Source organism: Triturus cristatus, chromosome 9, assembly GCF_964204655.1.
Source record: "Triturus cristatus chromosome 9, aTriCri1.1, whole genome shotgun sequence".
Classification (NCBI taxonomy): domain Eukaryota; kingdom Metazoa; phylum Chordata; class Amphibia; order Caudata; family Salamandridae; genus Triturus; species Triturus cristatus.
Genome location: NC_140592.1, coordinates 710173956 through 710186561, shown reverse-complemented (window position 1 = coordinate 710186561; position 12606 = coordinate 710173956). Strand labels below are relative to the sequence as shown.

Here is a 12606-nt window from a genome sequence, read left to right as displayed (position 1 = left end):
GTTGAAATATTTCTCCATAATATTGAAGCATGGTCTACATATGTACTTACCATTGCCTATGCCATTTCTAAAGGAGCGCCCATCCCTGATTCCTGGGAGAGCACCGTAGTTCTCCCAATCGATAAACAGGTTGTTAGGTCCCAGCCGGTAAATTATAGGCCAATTATCCTAATAGATCATATACAAAATGTTTTTAGGCACTGTGTGCTATTCAAAATCCAGGACTGGATTAATGCAAATGGAATCTTAAGCCCCTTTCAGGCTGGATTACGGAAAAGAGTATCTACCATTGACCAAGTCTTCCACTTCCTATTAATCTACTGGAAGATGGAAGTAATCGGCAAAGGCAACTGATATGTTGCCTTTGTCGATTTAAAATCAGCTTTTGACCTGTTCCCCCCACCAGAAATTATGGCAAGTTCTCCGTAATATGGGCATGTCCATGATAGTCAGTCATGAAGAAAAACTATGCCAGAATTCACTGGGGCACACGGGACCCCCTGATTGAGAAGACTGCGGTGTCCAAAGGTGTACGTCACGGATGCGGTTTGGCTCCAACTCTGTTTTCACTGTACTTAAATGATACTGTACACTTTCTATCTCAGCTCCACACTGACGCTCCCTCATTATCTAATGTGAAAATCCCAATCCTCCTCTTTGCTGACGAGACTTTGCTGATCTCCAAGACCCTGTGTTTTGCGGCACTCAAAGGCTGGAAATCAATACTGCAAAACCCAAACTTATGTTTTTTAATCAGCACAAACCACACAAAGAGAGATTAGTATCGGGGGTAAATTCCCAAGAGAGGGTAGACTCTTGTGCCTACCTGAGTGTACTCTGGAAGCCACACATTAGGAAGGCTGTAGTTCGACACAGACAGATAGTTTGGGTCATCTCCAAAGAGCATTGAGCCTCCTTCCGCAAACCCATAGTATCTGCCCTTCAGATCTATGAGGTAAAGGAACTGGGCTCGGCTCTCTACGGGCAGAGCTCTGGGGCATTACGAACATCAATTAACTGATTAGATCTGAGAATACGTTTGTGAGAACTGTTGCCCTCCTATCCCCCAGCATTCCATCTTACCCTTTGACACTGGACATGGATGTAAAAGAGTGGAAGGAAAAACTAGATTAAGTCCAGTGCAATATCGGAGGAGACTATGGTCCAATCCTGAGCCAACTCATTATGCCACTGCCTTCCAGGATGTCATAAAGTCAGACCACTTTAACAAAATTCCCTGTTAGCTATGTATACAAAGGTATAGTATTGCGCTACGCATACTGTTGTATGCCTGGGTGCTTGATAAATATCTGGGCTAATGCAGCTGGTTCGACGGAAGGCCCTCCTCCTTCACTTGTGATGGCCTGTTCCTTTATATTCACCTTATTTTACTATTTGGCTTTTCTTCAACCATATGCTGAATTTTATTTCAATTGCTACTTTTATTAAATAAAGTATTTATATACATGTGTTCTAATGTGTACATTTCCTGTTCTAGTTATTTATAACTAATTTTACTGTATTCCCTGTATACTTCCATGGCCTTGGTTGCCGAAATGAAGTTATGTTTTTTTACCTTGAAAAAGTGACTTTCCATATTAATTCCCATAGGAATTTTGAACACGACTACAGCCCGAACTGCTGGATGGAATTCCACAAAAGTTGGCAGAAAACTAGCTCTTGGTCCAGAAAGAGTGCTTTTAAGGTCTCGGCTCTAGACGGCGCGCATGCGCTAACGCGAACCGAGACCTACTGTATCTACTTTGGTTAGCTTCAGCCTGCCCATTGGCTTACCATTTGCTGGCTCCCAAGTTGCTCTGTTATTCCTTTTCCCCATTGGTCATGCATGCATGTGTCATGCCTCTTCCCAACATTGGCCCTCCCATGAGCGCAGGGCTCCAAAAAGTGGTACCAGGCTAGCCTAGAGCTACAGTGCATGTGCGCGGGCGCGCCCGCCGCGCTTGACCGCAATTACTTTCACTTTCGCGGCCACATGGCCACTTGGCATAGCCAATAGGTCTCGCTTTTGGGACCTTATAAGTATTTAGTTATGCAACTGTTGCAAGGCTAAACACTTATAAGGTCCCAAAGGCGAGACCTATTGGCTATGCCAATGCTTGTTTAAATGGGTGACCGATCGCAGACGATGCCATGCCTTCTTTGCCAGTCGCTTGCATGTCAGGCACAGCCTTCGACCCTGCACATCCGCATTGTGAGTGCAGTGCTTCTTGGGGGCAGCAGAGCACGTCACGCTACTGCCCCCAAGAAACTTCACATAAATCTGCGCAATCCCACCAGGATTCGGAAACCCTTGCTTATTCAAGGCAACATCCGCCACTTGGATAATTTTCTCAACTTTTTACTGCTTCTCGCTTGTGTGAAGAGTACGCTGCCAGCGAGCATGAAACTTATTTTTAAAGAATTAGCAGCGCACTCAGCCGCTTAAATATGAAACTACATTTCCCATGATGCAGATCAAAAGCCATCAGTAATGCACCTCTCCTAATTGGCCTCGGACACTCCGTAACTGAGTACAGAGATTTAAGCAGCAGAGACAAGGTAATGAAAGCGCTCTTCTCTTTTCACTTTAGCACGACAATTAATATGGTTTCCTCTAATGGCAATAGAGGCCGTTGTTTTTACTGCACTATAACAGCAGCAAAGTAATAAGGGGCAGATTTACAAGCCCCTTGCGCCACTTTTAACGTGCTTATTTGCCCTCTGTAGAGAGTTCATGCTCGTGCTCATACCTGCCCGCCGTGCTGTAAAGATGCTTTTGCCTGCAACAAGAAAGCCCCGCATTGATCTAACACCCGAAACACGCAACGTTATAGTGGATTTGTGAGAATGTTTTGCTGTATGTCATGTTCTTCATGCATGGCTGTGAAATGCAGCCCTTTTGGCATAAGGCAGCGAGATAAAATGAGAAACTTGCAGAACAGTACTGCTTCTTTCCAACAAGCACTTCAGTCTCCCAAGAAATCAGACACTTGGCCAGGTGAATCACTCCCCTTCCATTAGAAAACAGTTAGTTGGCTTTACTTTTGTAAAAAAAAAAAAAATCCCAGGTGCACAAACTCCCCTTCACTTTTTCACTTTAGCGCAGTGTGGTCTTTGGTGCACAGTCGGAAGATATTTGAAGCTCTGCACTTTCATTTTGTAGCACTAAATACGCCGTGTGTCCAAAGACGCTGGAATGTTCAAACTCTACATCTTAGCTGTGTGCCACCCTAGCGAGCATCAGCTGGGTAATGTTTACTTTCCAATCAACAGGCAAGGTCAGTGATTTTTAAATAACAAACTTTTAACTAACCATGTTGTCTTGTGAATGAAGCAAAACCAAAGGATATGATGGACGGAATGTTGAACATTGCAAGCACTCACCCCCAGTCAACTGATCCGGGTTTAATCCATCACCGTTCTTTAGCCCACTCTGCCACCCCAGTTCAGACATGGCCATATGCAAATCAGTCTGACCCTGTGCCTCATGGGAACAGTCCAGCCCGAACTGCCAAGCCATGTCTTCCCTGGACCGGAAACAAGCTTCCTAGGACCAGTTTCTGGCATTTCAGTCGTCTTCAGCCAGGCTTGCTTGAATCGAGTGGCAAAGTGAGCAAGGGACTCACGTCTGAGCATACCCTGCCAACTTATGGCGAACAAAGCTAAACCAAAGGAAATGATGGACGGAGTGTTGAACATTGCAAGCACTCACCCCCAGTCAACTGATCTGGGTTTAATCCATCACCGTTCTTTAGCCCACTCTGCCACCCCAGTTCAGACATGGCCATATGCAAATCAGTCTGACCCTGTGCCTCATGGGAACAGTCCAGCCCGAACTGCCAAGCCATGTCTTCCCTGGACCAGAAACAAGCTTCCTAGGACCAGTTTCTGGCATTTCAGCCGTCTTCAGCCAGGCTTGCTTGAATCCAGTGGCAAAGTGAGCAAGGGACTCACGTCTGAGCATACCCTGCCAACTTATGGCGAACAAAGCAAAACCAAAGGAAATGATAGACGGAGTGTTGAACATTGCAAGCACTCACCCCCAGTCAACTGATCTGGGTTTAACCCCTTCCATGCGGGGCGGATTCCCCCGCTGTGCTGAGCGCTGCTTGCGCGGGCGTGGTCATGACGGAACGGTTCCGTCATGAGCACAGCTCAACCGACGCTCATGACGGAACCGTTCCGTCATGAGCGCCGAAGGGGTTAATCCATCACCGTTCTTTAGCCCACTCTTCCACCCCAGTTCAGACATGGCCATATGCAAATCAGTCTGACCCTGTGCCTCATGGGAACAGTCCAGCCCGAACTGCCAAGCAATGTCTTCCCTGGACCGGAAACAAGCTTCCTAGGACCGGTTTCTGGCATTTCAGCCGTTTTCAGCCAGGCTTGCTTGAATCCAATGGCAAAGTGAGCAAGGGACTCGCTTCTGAGCATACCCTGCCAACTTATGGCGAACAAAGCAAAACCAAAGGAAATGATGGACGGAGTGTTGAACATTGCAAGCACTCACCCCCAGTCAACTGATCTGGGTTTAATCCATCACCGTTCTTTAGCCCACTCTGCCACCCCAGTTCAGACAAATAACAGCAGCAAAGTAATAAGGGGCAGATTTACAAGCCCCTTGCGCCACTTTTAACGTGCTTATTTGCCCTCTGTAGAGAGTTCATGCTCGTGCTCATACCCGCCCGCCGTGCTGTAAAGATGCTTTTGCCTGCAACAAGAAAGCCCCGCATTGATCTAACAACCGAAACACGCAACCTTATAGTGGATTTGTGAGAATGTTTTGCTGTATGTCATGTTCTTCATGCATGGCTGTGAAATGCAGCCCTTTTGGCATAAGGCAGCGAGATAAAATGAGAAACTTGCAGAACAGTACTGCTTCTTTCCAACAAGCACTTCAGTCTCCCAAGAAATCAGACACTTGGCCAGGTGAATCACTCCCCTTCCATTAGAAAACAGTTAGTTAGCTTTACTTTTGTAAAAAAAAAAAAAATCCCAGGTGCACAAACTCCCCTTCACTTTTTCACTTTAGCGCAGTGTGGTCTTTGGTGCACAGTCGGAAGATATTTGAAGCTCTGCACTTTCATTTTGTAGCACTAAATACGCCGTGTGTCCAAAGACGCTGGAATGTTCAAACTCTACATCTTAGCTGTGTGCCACCCTAGCGAGCATCAGCTGGGTAATGTTTACTTTCCAATCAACAGGCAAGGTCAGTGATTTTTAAATAACAAACTTTTAACTAACCATGTTGTCTTGTGAATGAACACATTACATGAACTACCTCCCTTTCAAGTAGCTATATTGTACAGACAAGTATACCCATACAAGCGAGTCACGAAGCCCAGTCCATTCCTTTCCCAGGCACACAGTATGTACACGTCTCCTACATGGCATCTTTCGTCTACATAGAACTGTCTCCTCCAGCCATGGCCTGAGTCCACTGCTTATGTTTATGTGCATCCCGTTTGATCTCCAGTGTGTCAAAATAGGCCTGAGCCACATTTAAGCTGCGCCTTTAAATGGCGCAATACAACAGGATACTTAAATGTGTTGCTGGTGTGCATAAGTAAAGGATGTCATTTTAGATGAATCCCAAAGAGTGTCTCTTTTAAACATGCTGTCAGTATTTTCTGGGCATTTCGACAGTGATACTGCGGTGCTTGCGGTGAGTCTGATTATTATGTTTTTTTTGTTCCTGTTTGGTCAGCTCATTTAATCTTTCTTTTTTTGAATTTACGGGCGAGTGCAGTAATCTTACATAGTGTGCGCACAACGTGACACTCACGCCTCTCAACCACTGCCAGCATCCACCTCTACCCATTCCTTTGTCTTACCCATGAATTGACAGAATCCGGTTATATTGTCTAAGAAGTAGATTTATTCATATCAAACAGGATAATTCAACATAACCACTACTAGAGTATAAGTATCCTACTTGGGTACATAAAGTTATACATGATTCACACTTTAGCTTCCTTCATATGACCAAGGCACTAAGATATAAAAATAGACATTACATTTTCAGCATAACAACAAGCGATCCATTCTCTTGAACACTCTACTGCGCACATTATGCCGGTAGGCCATAACGAGGCTACAGCAAACAGTTCCATTACCTGAACCAGAACTCCGCATAACACACCGGCCCTCAGAGGTGCCTGAACAATGGCAAAAACCTTCCGCATACACATATCAAAGACACCATACAATTGTAATTGTCGTCACAGATGAGCATTGCATTAAGCTGTTCTTAGTCTAGAATCCTCTGCTGCGCCCATTGTGCCGGCAGGCCACAACGTGACACAACAACCAGTTGCCTAACTTGAAAACCAGGGCTCCGCATAGCGCACTAGCCCACCGAGGTACCTGAACACAGGCAGCCTCCCCAAGATTCATCTCAGTCCTTAAGTGACGTGTTCGGGTGGTAGATGTGAGGACCACCGGCAGGCCGGCCCCCTTTCTCCGCCAATCCACTAAACACTTCGATCCTACCCCGTCATGGGGTCCATCCAGTCACTCAACCTCCCTCGTTGAGCATGTCCCTTGTTGTTAACTGTCAGCGCTCCACCACAGGGTGAGAAGCTCCCCGGCTCACTCGCCCTCTCCCCCGCTGGCGCTGACTGTGCTCTAGTACCGCCCCCAGTATTGTGTGGATGAATATCTCAATTCCTTTCACCGACAGATGCTCACCGTTGTGATGGAACAACTTTGTTTTTCCCGGATGTAGCAAATTGTGCCGAATTGTACCCATAGCAGAGCCCCATAAACGTTTATGTATTGAGAAGTTCAGCTTCCGTACAGAGTTATTAATGGCCTTTACCGAAGCCCCGCCTAGCCACACCGCCCTAGGTATCACCTCTGACCACAATATCAGAGTAGTCAGTAAGTACTGCCGAATCCAAGACAGGACTGAAAACAAAGCCTCTTGTACTCCTTGTCTGCCTAAAGGCAGCATGTCATTCCCACCTCTTTGCATAACTAAAATGACTGGGCGAGGCATCTCTTTGGATTCGACCGCTTGTTGAAGCTGGACAAAGAGATCTTGTAACCGCAGACCCCGCACCCCAAGCCAGTGATGCGCAAACCCAGCGGCCCCTTCTGCTGCCTCCAAACTGGACCCATGACATTGCTGTTACGCACTGCAAATCAAGGAATGCCCACATCAACATACATGTACAGGTTTTCGGAAAACAACTGCAATAGAGAAAGAAATGGTGTTAAGACCATGATTGATAGGCACCCTGGGCATCATTCCTCCCCTTACACCAGACTTGGCCATACATACCGTTGGAAACATTCTGACTGCCAACACCCCACTTTTTTGATTGCATCAGCTGACAAACCCATTGCCGCTGCTGTAGTGGCTGCCCCTGTACGAAAGGAATGGGAGCTAAACTGCATGGAATCCTTCCCTAGATATCGTAACACCTTCCTACATACCTGGGTAAACTGATATCTTGTCACTGGCACACCATCTTTGTGCACTAAAAGCTTAGTTGAGAACATCACTGGGCGGACCTTAAAGTATTCCTTTGTGAGTTCAACTGGACAATATGCTACCTGATGGGCCGCATATAATTTAACCCATGTGCCCCTTCCACGCGAGTCAGTTTTTGACCGCCGGATCCTCATGTGGACCGCTCCCTCTTCTAGCAAGACATCCGCCAGTCCTAATTTACCTTCACCTTGTTTGGATGCGGCCACCAACTCAGTGACCCGCAAGGCCCCGAAAAAGGCGAGCACGTAAGCCAGACTGAATAACTTTCCCCCATATTGACAAAGGCACACCCACTGTAGGGCCCCCACCAGCCTACCCAACCTTTCTACATTGATAGGTCGCCTGGTGTCCTGCACGCCAGGTACCAAACGTTCCCAACCCTCTGATGGCCTTATGCACCCTAAAATCTTTAGTGGGATCTCTAACACCATGCAACCCCGCGAAAAAAGCGATGGCAGACAATTGCCTAAGCGCTAACGAAAGTGACTTTCCTTGCTGCTTCTGTGCCACCAGTACGCCTTTCGGTGTGAATCTGGTTTGCTCTGTGCCTGTGACGAATGTCGCGCTGTACACCTCCCATGCCCTCTAGTACATACATTTTGTCTGGGGTGCCAATGATGCAGTAATTAAGTGTGCGGCAATGGGGCACCAAGCCTCCATAAATGCCCCCCAGATGTGTAAGGCGACAATGATAGGAAACAATTCCAGAAAGGTGACATTGCGTGTAAGCCCAGACATAACCCATACCTCAGGCCAATGCTTCATGCACCACCTACTGCCCAATACTGCTCCAAAACCAATACTGCCCGCCGTATCAGTATAGAGGGCTAACTCTCTATTGCTACACACTGGCTGCTGCCATAACAGTGATCCATTGAAGTTGTCTAAGAACCCTCGCCATGACTCCAAATCCTCTCTGACGTCTGCTGACAACCTCGTGCGATGGTGCTTAGCCCGTAGGCCGGACATCACTCTTGCTATGTTTTTTGAAAAGATTCTCCCCATGGGAATCACTCTTAAGGCAAAGTTCAATTGGCCTACTAAGACCTGCAGTTGATACAAGGTAACCTTCTTGGCTGCGATGCAAGCGTTAACCGCCTCCCTGAATGCCCTCACCTTCTCCTGTGGCAACCTACACTCTCCTGCCACTGAGTCAATTTCAATCTCCAGGAAACATAAACAGGCGGTAGGGCCTTCTGTCTTGTCTTCAGCTAACGGAACCCCCAATGCCTGGGCAAGCTGCCGGAAACCTTGCAACGCCCTCTCACACGCCTGATCACCCGGGGGCCCCATAAACAAGAAGTCTTCTAGGTAGTGCACCACATAGTCCGATGACACCAAGTCTTTCACCGCCCATTCCAGGAATCTGCTGAATGTCTCAAATACTGAGCACGCTATGGCACATCCCATGGGCATACACAAGTCCATAAAGAACTGTCCCTCAAAAGTGAACCCCAGCAAGTGAGTGTCCTCTGGGTGTACGGGAAGAAGGCGGAAGGCGGTCTCAATGTCTGATTTTGCCATTAGCGCCCCTTTGCCTAAACTCTGAAATTTTGCAATGGCCTCGTCAAAGGTGGTGTACCGCACTGTGCAAAGTGCCTGGTCCAAACCATAATTTACTGATAGCCCATTGGGGTGAGACAGATTATGGATCAAGCGAAATTTGCCTGGCTCTTTCTTTGGCACCAACCCCTGGGGTGAACACACGAAAGATTCACAAGGTGGAGAACTAAAAGGATCCGCCACCCTGCCCCCGAACACCTCCCCCATAATCTTGTTCCAGACCAACTCCCGCTGTTGCAGGACCGACTGTTGATTTTTTGGTGGGACTGGTGAGGGGGGTGCACTGGAAGGAATGCGGAACCCATCCTTGAAACCATAATACAACATGTAAGCATCTTCATGATTATTATATTTACTGAGTAGGTGCGTGATGACATGCATGCTGATTGGTGACGGCCGCCCGCTATTATTGCTTGGGCAGTATGCTCTTCAAGGTTGTGAGCTCTCTCTTGGCTTGCCCTGTTTTGTGAAACACTTGAACTCCGGGTGTCCCTGTCCCCCACAGAATGAGCAAATGTGTTTAAACTTACAGGTTGTCCCTTTGCTGCATTCCTTCTTGTTGTACTGCCAGCAGGCCAATTTTTTGTCTCCCAAACTTTTGTTGAAACAAAAGGACTGAGTTGTCTTCCCAGGTGCCTGAGTCATATTAAACTCAGCATGCGAAATATTGATTTCCCTTTGGTCCCATGCTATCTCAGGCCTGACAGCTTTCATCTGCCTAAATTTTGTGTCGTACTGCATCCAAGCAGACCCTGGGAACTCGGAGGCCGCCCGATGTATGAGGGACATGTATCCAAACAATTGCAAGGCTAATTATGGTGTCTTCTCAGTTGAGATCGCCGCATAAATAGAAAACCCTGTTACCCAGTCAGTGGAGACCACTCCTCCCACACCGTTTTTGGCTGAAACTCACTCTCTTTAACTGTTCTGGGATGACTTGGAACTACCCCCGCATTGATCTCCGACGGAACATGCCATGCAATTGCGGGAGGGAAGGCCAGAACCAATGACGTAGATCCAAATATTAAAGAGGTTACCACTGGTGGTGATTGGACTACACTCGCTCCTGCTGCAGGCAGTGTGGTAGTAGGCTGTCCTACCCCCAGGCCCACGGTTATTGGTGTCCCACCGGTCTGTGACCATACTTGTGCCGCCACCGCCCCTTGCATCCCTTTTACTAACTGCGGGCCGTGTGAGGCTGTAAATGCCCCCCCCCCCCAACACCACCAGGGCCTGAAGGGCAACCAATGACCCCGCTGCTTGCAACCCCCTGGGGGGTCCAGAGGGCACCCCCAACGGTACCATTAAACCTGCTATATTACCTGGGGGCTGCGTGGCCGGAGCGCTACCTGCCGCCTGTGACACCACTGGCGCACCCCCCACCTGAGGTGCCCCCACAGACGCTGCTGTTGTGGATATCGCCATGATGCTCTGCCCCACCGCCCCCCCTGTCATATTGAGCACGGGCCCCTGTGTTGCTTCGTCCGCACTATGTGCTGCCATGTCTTGAGTGCTTGACTCACCCCTCACAGCGGCCACTGTTTCGGGCTGCATACGTGACTTGTCCTGTTGTCCCTCTCTAAATCGAGCAGGGACTTTCCTCTGCCGCTTAGGTGCCCTGCCGTCCGGCCACTGCTCTGGTTCGCCGGCCAACTTTTGGAGCGCTGCTTCTATGCCATGCCTCTTTGAAGCCTTCCAAAGCTCATTCTGGGCGTTTAAATCCTCCTGCATCACTGGCTTCCCAGCCGAGGGACGAACGCGTTTAGGCGCCATATTATCACCTGCTAGCGAAAACAAAAACAACCGGTTAAATTCACAAAATCAGCATAACTCCACCCCCCATACCACCTGATGGGTATCGCACTGGATGTTCTGCCAGCATAATGGTCAAACTTACCCAGTCCACCACCAGCCGATGGCTATCAGAAGATGCGCACCCAAGATCCCAAGGTGCCAGACCCACTTGTCTAAACCCCAAGAACGACTTTCCACTCAAAATCCCCCATCTGGCTCTACAGGATCAAATGTTACCCCAAAACTCAGCCAAATAATTCGACATCCTGAGACAGACCTTTCACAATGGTTAACCGGGCTGGACCTCCTGAGAAAGGCATTTCACTATGTTTAACCTCATATACCAAGCTAATTGTAATAAGTGGGTGGTAAACTGGCACCGCGTGTACAATGGACCCAGTGTGCCAGAGAATACTTTTCTCTTGAAACATAACTGGCTCCGTTGTACAGTGCTCTGACACCTCTAGCAAGTGCACTAAATAATAAAAAATGCTCATACAAATCCCATCTGCACCGCTGGCACCGTTGCCGTGCAGCTCCTGTTCTACAATTAATGATGCAGCAAATCCTCTGATCACGCGCAGCTTCTCCTTTCACCGATGCACATTTTGTCTTTCCCCAAAAATTCCTCCTGCATTTTGTTGCACCAAATTCCTGAGGGCGCCATTCCCTCCAGACACCAAAAACCGCCCCCAGACAGCTCTCTGCAATCTGGCCACGCCCCTCCGCCAGGTTGTGCAGTACACGCTATCCTGTAAGAGCTTCCCCCAGCATCGCCGTCCCAACAACACCGCACAATATGACATCGCCATTGTGTGGGTCCCCCGGCCGGCCTAGAAACCCGCCATAGCGCCCCTCTGCCATCGAGCCCGCCAGATGCCCTACCATATGCACTGAATTGGCAATATGAAAGCCTTTGAATCTTCAATTAATGTCGCCAACGCGTTACCTAAAGAGGCAGAATATCCAATCCCTTCCTTGCTACTCCACCACAGCCATCCCCCGATACCCCCAGCAACAGTCAACACCGGCTACAAAAATATCAAACGGTAATGGCATGAGCAGCATGGAAACTACTGACAGAACCAAAGAAAAGGAAATGCCACTCCGGCCCATTGAACCCGGCCCGCCCAGAAGCCCGCCATAGCGCCCCTCCGCAATCGCACCTGCCGGCGCGCTTCACACATTAACCGTACCACTACTACCGATCGAATAGGCGTAGCCAATGCGTAAGCCACATCGCCGTATGCTCCGGGCCCCCGATTATTTCAATGAGAAAAATATACTTGTAGGGTATGAGCTATATACCTAACCATGATTCACAAGAGGCGACGTTTTTAGCAGCTCGCTGACGTACTCGAACAGCACCGCACCCCATGAGCCACCCGGCCCGCCCAGAAGCCTGCCAGAGCACTCCCTGGCATCGCCGTATAGAACCAAGCAATCCCCACTCTGATGACGATCTAACCCATTAAACATTACACTACGCCAGCCCCCATGAACCAACCAACCCAATCTGGCGCCTCCGCTTCTCAGGTCCAGGGAAACAAAGAGGGGGATCACCATGAGGCACTGCCTTAAATACCTGACCCCTTAGGATTCGGTTTCGTTTTCGGCCCTCTGACCCATCCTGAAACCACAACGTCACCGTCCCCCTCCTCAAATCTGCTTCCCTGATGAATGCTCGGTCCCGTGGCGCAACTAAGGGCGCCCCGCCTCTAGGCGTGGGGGGCGTCTGCTCAATATGCGTT

At 48.7% G+C, this 12606-nt stretch overlaps 1 long non-coding RNA gene across 1 annotated transcript in view; it reads right to left on the bottom strand.

The window, feature by feature from the left end:
• LOC146798563 (uncharacterized) overlaps positions 1–10845 on the bottom strand; it is a 33555-nt gene extending 22710 nt beyond the window's left edge. Inside the window, exon 1 of the long non-coding RNA XR_014969184.1 lies at positions 10585–10845. This is a non-coding gene — a long non-coding RNA (uncharacterized LOC146798563). The remainder of the gene's footprint in view (positions 1–10584) is intronic.
• Between the last annotated feature and the right edge of the window lie 1761 nt (positions 10846–12606).